This window comes from Talpa europaea, assembly GCF_964194135.1.
Source record: "Talpa europaea genome assembly, chromosome: 12".
Taxonomy (NCBI): Eukaryota; Metazoa; Chordata; class Mammalia; order Eulipotyphla; family Talpidae; genus Talpa; species Talpa europaea.
In genome coordinates, this window is record NC_140079.1 from 58,577,757 (window position 1) to 58,584,124 (window position 6,368).

The following is a 6,368-nucleotide window of genomic DNA, read 5'->3' on the forward strand; positions in this document are numbered from 1 at the left end:
CTATAGAATGGAATAGAATATATGTCTGAAGAAATGAGCTATGTGGATGAATTTATTAGCTTTGAATTATGAGATTACTTTGGGAAATTAAGTCATTAATGAACACAGATTACCAACTGGAATTTCAAAAGAAAGGAAGAGATAAGATACTAATGCATGATTCTACATTGATTTTGTTTAGGGTCTTTAGGAGAATTTCAGCTGGGAAGCCATCACTCAGGCAAACCTGTGAAAGTTCAAATGTGGGGAGAAAAAATAGAGAACAGAACTACCTCCTACAGGTAAGCTAACAAAATTCTTTAAAAGGGGAAAGAAAAACATTAAAAAAGGAAGGGATGCCTACGTGTAAGTGCAGTCCTCTTTGAAGCTCATAATGCATGCTCATTTCTCTAAGTAGAAAGTTTAATCATGAGAAAACCATCACACAAAGCCCACCTGAAGAACATATATACAATACCAGATCAGTACATTTCAAAACTATCAAAGTCATCAAAAATCAAGGAAAGTCTGAGAAATGGGCCCAGACAAGTACCTAAGGAGACATAATTTATCCTGGATAGAATTCTGGAACATAATTGCATTCTGTTAAAACTAAGGAATTCTGACTAAGTATGAGTTTCTTTTTTTTAAAGATTTATTATGCATACAAGAACTGGGGTCCAGGCCAGAGGTGCGAGGGGTGAGAGGATTCACCAGAGATAGAATGGGGATCAGCAGGCAAACTGACTGAAATACTCTGCTGAGGGGAGCAGCAGTGGTTGCAGATAGCTTCAGAATGCTGTGCTTAACCCCTTGTGCCACCAGGGAGGCCCTAAGTATGAATTTCAATTAATATTTGTTCGAGCACAAGAAAACGTCACCCTGTACCCTTTTGGTTTCTCGGGCTGGATGAGGAATCAAACGGCATCAGACAGGTTAGCAAAGGAAAATCAATGAATTTAATAACATACATATGGAGAATTCATATGGTTATAGATTCCAAAGAATAATGCAGCAGATGAGAAGTATGTATCCTGCACTTCAGGACCTGCAATATCAAAAACAGAGAGACATGAAAGGCAAGAAGAGGGCGACCTCATCCTTACTCTAAGAGTGAAGATGAGATTCTTAGACAGAGAACATGTTTACTGATAAACATAGAACTAGATGAGACCCCAAACTATATTCTTCTAATTCATAAAAGGGAGAGCATAGACTGATTTTTTGATTAAGAAAAGGGCAAAATGTAGGACATATTGATCTCTTCTTAATTAGGGAGGGGTGAAGGATTGGGCAAGAATAAAAGCGTTTCCTAAACTTCAGCATCCTCAGAGCTCTCTTTAAGTAGTAACAGTAACCCTCTGAGGTTTAAGAGCCTTGATTGGCTTCTAGTTCTTATGTCAAAATGACAAAAGAAGCCCACTCTGGCCCTATTGAGAAAAGTCTATCTGATTTTTGGGGAGACTGACTCCACCTAACAATGTATCAATATTGGCTCATATTTGCAGTAAAAGTAAATTATTAATGTGAGCTGTTAATAAAGAAGAAACTGGGTGTAGAGTATATGGAACTCTGTATTCTTCTCTTCACAATATTTCTGTAAACCTAAAACTTCTCTTAAAAACAAAGTTTAGTAACACACACACACACACACACACACACACACACACACCCCTTTTCCCTTTTGGGAAGCAGATTCACACAGGTCCATTCCCCATTCCACTATTAGCACCCTACTGGAGAGAGAATATTTAAACATCTCAAATTCAATAAAAACTTCATATTAATTTTTTTTTAATGGCTAGAGCAAGGGGAGCAAAGGGGAGGTGGATGGGGCTAAAACACAAGGAAGAAGGCCTGTTAGGCCATAGAAAAATTATGGTATTTACCTAAAAGAATAGGAAATTATTAGTTTTCAGCAAGGAAGTGACATAACATGATTTGCATTTGCTGCACATTTAAGGTTTATACATGACCACACACTTCCAAAAATATAATCATACTAAACCAATGTTACCTCAATAAAATTTATTTAAAACATATATGCAACTTGGGCCTCCCTGGTGGTGCAGCGGTTGAGCCCTGGGTTGCAAAGCTGCCTGCAGCCTCTGCAGCGCCGGTTAGTTCCCCGGCTGCTCCCAGGCCACCAGAGGAGGGTCCCACATGGCGCGCAGACCTCTCCTGCTGCCCGCTGCTCCCCTCAGCAGTGTACTTCGGTCCTTCTGCCTGCTCTGCTCCCCGCTCTGGCTCTGGAGAATTCTCTCACCCTCCTGCGCTTCTGACTGTGCCCAGTGCTTGTATAAATAAATAAATAAATCATTAAAAAAAAAAGAAAAGAAAAAATGTTTTAAAAAAACATATATGCAACTTTATTTTCTATGACACAACTCAACTAGTTTAAATACCATCACTTCCTCCTATAGCAAAAATACATATTTAAAAACTACTTACTGAATATTGGGTTTTATAATATTATATAGGTTGCAGGTGCACAGCTTATAAAATATCTATATATACCACATTATGTTCACCACCAAAAGTATAGTTCCATCCTTCATCATACAATTGATGTGTTTTATCTGACTTACCACCTGCCTTCCCCTTTCTCTTCTGGAAACTGCTATTTTGTTCTTATAATCTATATGGTTTTTGTTTGTATGTTTGTTTATTAGTTTTGTCTTTTTATCTTCCATATATGAATGAAATCATACAGTGTTTGTAATAAGGACATATTTTAAGTGTAATAATCACTAGGGGAAAAGTTGCTTCTCAATTTCCTGAATTTTTTTTCAAGATTTATTTATTTATGCATACAAGAGCTGGGGTACCGGCCAGAGATGCAGGGGGTGAGAGGGCTCACCAGAGACAGAGTGGAGGAAAGAATAGGCAGACTGACTGAAATACACTGCTGAGGGGAGCAGTGGCGAGACAGGAGAGGTCTGCAGCGCCATGTGGGTTTCTCCCTGGCCGGCTGGGGATCAAACTCATGCTGCAGAGGCTGTGGATTGCTTCATAGTGTGGTGCTTATCCCCTTGTGCCACCAGGGAGGCCCCCTGAATTTCTTTATGAATAAATATTTAGTGTTTCTGGCCTCCCTGGTGGCACAGCAGGGAGTGCTGTGAAGCTGTCCTCAGCCTCTGCAGCGCCAGTTCAATTCCTGGCCAGCCCAGGAGATATCCACATGGCATGGCAGACCTCTCCTGCCTCGCCTGCTGCTACCCTCAGCAGTGTCTTTGGTCCGTCTGTCTGTTCTGCTCCCCACTCTGTCTCTGGTGAATCCTCTCACCCTCCCACAACTTTGGCCTGTACCCCAGTTCCTGTATAAATAAAAATAATAAAATCTTTAACAAAAAAAAACCCTTTATGTTTCTTTTCCCTCTTCCTCTTTTTTTAAAAAGATTTATTTTTTATTTATACAATAGCTGGGGTACAGACCAGAGGAGCAGAGGGTGAGAGGATTCACCAGAGACAGAGTTGGGAACAGAACAGGCAGACACTGCCGAGGGTAGCAGCAGGCGAGGCAGGAGAGGTCTGCCGTGCCATGTGGGTTTCTCCCCAGCTGGCCAGGATCGAACCCACGTTGCAGAGGCTGCGGACAGCCTCACAGCGCGGCGCTCAATTGCCTGCACCACCAGGGAGGCCCTCCCTCTTCCTCTTAAGCCCCTTTCTCTTGGGAATTGGAGACTGAATTTCTGGGTGACGTATGTAATGTCTGCTATTAGGCAGAAATGTATGTTCCAGGCGCCTCCTAGGGTGATTTGGCCTCTTGTTTCTGTTGTCACATCCAGTTCTTGAATAGACACTGGTGTGTACTGAAGAATTGCTCATACCTAGTCTTAAGTATTAGAGAGCAGCATCTCCTGCTGCTAACCAGAGGAAGTATTGCATAAATGTGGGAGCCAAATTACCTAGATTAAAATTTCTGTTCTGCCAATGACTAGCTTCATTTCTTGGTACTGACATTTCCTGTTCAGCAAAACACAGATGCTATTAACACCTGCCATACAGGATGGTTTCTTGATGAGGAGGGAGTAAGCTCATACATGTAAAAAAGTGAAAACAAGATCCAGCATATAGTAAGAACCACATGTTAGTTATTATTATTAAAGCTTATAGCACTTATACTATGAGCACTTATACTTTTTCATAAATGACTTTTTTTTTTTTTTTTTTGTGGGAGCCTCGCCGGTGGCCGGAGAATGAACCGGCGCTGCAAAGGCTGTCGGCAGCCTCACAGCCTAGTGCTCAACCGCTGTGCCACCAGGGGAGGCCCTCATAAATGACTTTTTTAAGATTTATTTTATGCATACAAGAACTGAGATATAGGCCAAAAGTGCAGGGGGTGAGAGGATTCACCAGAGACAAGAGTGGGGAGCAGAACAGGAGGACTGACTGAAATACACTGCTGCAGCGGAGAGGTCTGCCGCACCACATGGGTTATTTCCCTATCCAGGGATCAAACGAGTGTGCAGTGGCTACGGATTGCTTCATAGTGCTGAGACTTAACCTCTTGCACCAACAGGGTGGCCACTAAATGACATATTTTTAAATATTTTTCTACAAAAATGTTGCAAAATAGTGGGGTTCCCCCTGAAGTTAATATTTTACATAATTATGACACATATGTCAGACTAAAAGATTAACATAGGTATATTATTATTAAATAAACTTCAAACCTTATTTGAATTTCACCAATTTTTAAAGGAAAGCCTTGTTTTTCTGCTCCAGTATCCCATCTGAGATACCACATTGCATTTAGTCAGTCCATTACATTTCTAAAATATCATGCAGTGTCTTCTGTTTCTAACCATGGCAGAGGAATCAATACCAGACTATCAAATACAGCCCAAATATGGACAATACTGGGTTCAGGCAATAGTCAGTGCCTCATGGAGTTTTGAGAAAAGAGAAACACTCGCTTCAGATTTTTGTCGTGAGACACTTTGGTGCCATAGAAGAGAGAAATAGAGGCCTTTGTGGCACAGTGCCTCTGCTGGGTTGAGTAGGCAGAGGATGGTTAGAAACATCAGAAGCAGCTGGAATATGTGGAATGGGACACCTGAGGAAAGTGAACTACACATATGTGGGGGACTCACCATGAGACCAGAGCCGGGGGCTGGACTGCACAGGCGTTGAGCAAGAGGGCTGAAGGCCTAGAGCTGACAGGAAAATGATGAGTTTTGAGAGCACATTTATAACACCTATTTTGAAGTCTTTTTTTGCAAAGTAGGATGTCAAATTGCTGTCACTGGCATTGTCTGTTGTATGAATGGGTCCTACTTTCTTGATTTTTCAAGCTCAAAAATTTTTGTTGGCAACCGGACATTTTAAGATAATACATTGTAGCATTCTCATTTTGGTACCCCACCCTCCTTCTGGAGTTACTACTTTTCTCTTTGTGTTTTTTAAAAAAAATACTAGTTTCCTTTACTCACCACTTGTAGAATACTTCCTTACCTGTCAAAACTGCTTATTTCTCATCACCAGTTGTGTGGGGTACTCCCCCACCCACCCCAACACCAAGCAATTCTGTGACACCTACAATTCAACTCAGTTCTGCCACTACCTGCCTGTAGTTAACATTAGATCCCACAGTTGAAGGGCTCAGTGCCACAAAATTGTGTGTACATGTACATGTGCAAATATACACATTTCAGACCCTACTCACAAGTCCAGGTTATCTTCTATGTTTCTGATGGGCTGGCTATCCATTGGAGGGGCCCACAACCCCCTCCTTAGATTGATTATCTTACCAGCCAACTCAACAGAACTCAGAAAAAAAAAAATGAAATACTTGCTAAATTACCAGTTTGTTACAAAGGAAGTTAAAGAATATGAAAAAAAAAAAAAACCACCCAGAAAGGGACATAGAAGGGGAGATCTGAGCCCAATAATTTATGTCCCCAAGAATATGGAGTGAGCCATCCTCATGAAACATGGAAGCTTGCTTATTCCTCAGTCCTCATCCTTTGTTGTTTTTTTTGTTTTGTTTTGTAAGATTTATTTATTTATCCAAGAACCAGGGTACAGGCCAGATCGCGGGAGGGTGAGAAGATTCACCAGAGACAGAGCAGGGAGCAGAACAGGCAGACTGATGAAATACACTGCTGAGGGGAGCAGTGGGTGAGACAGGAGAGGTTTGCTCGCCATGTGGGTTGCTCTGAGGCCGGCTGGGATAGAACTCATGCTACAGAGGCTGGGGACAGTTTCACAGCACTGTGCTCAACCACCTGTGCCACCAGGGGAGGCCCTCATCCTTTGTAGTTTTTACCAAGACTTCATTACACTATTAAGTCTTTAGAGCTAGGTGATCAATTCGACCTCCATACTCTCTCCTCTCCCTGTGAGTGAAGGACAGGTGAAAATTTCATCCCTCTAAATACTTGGTT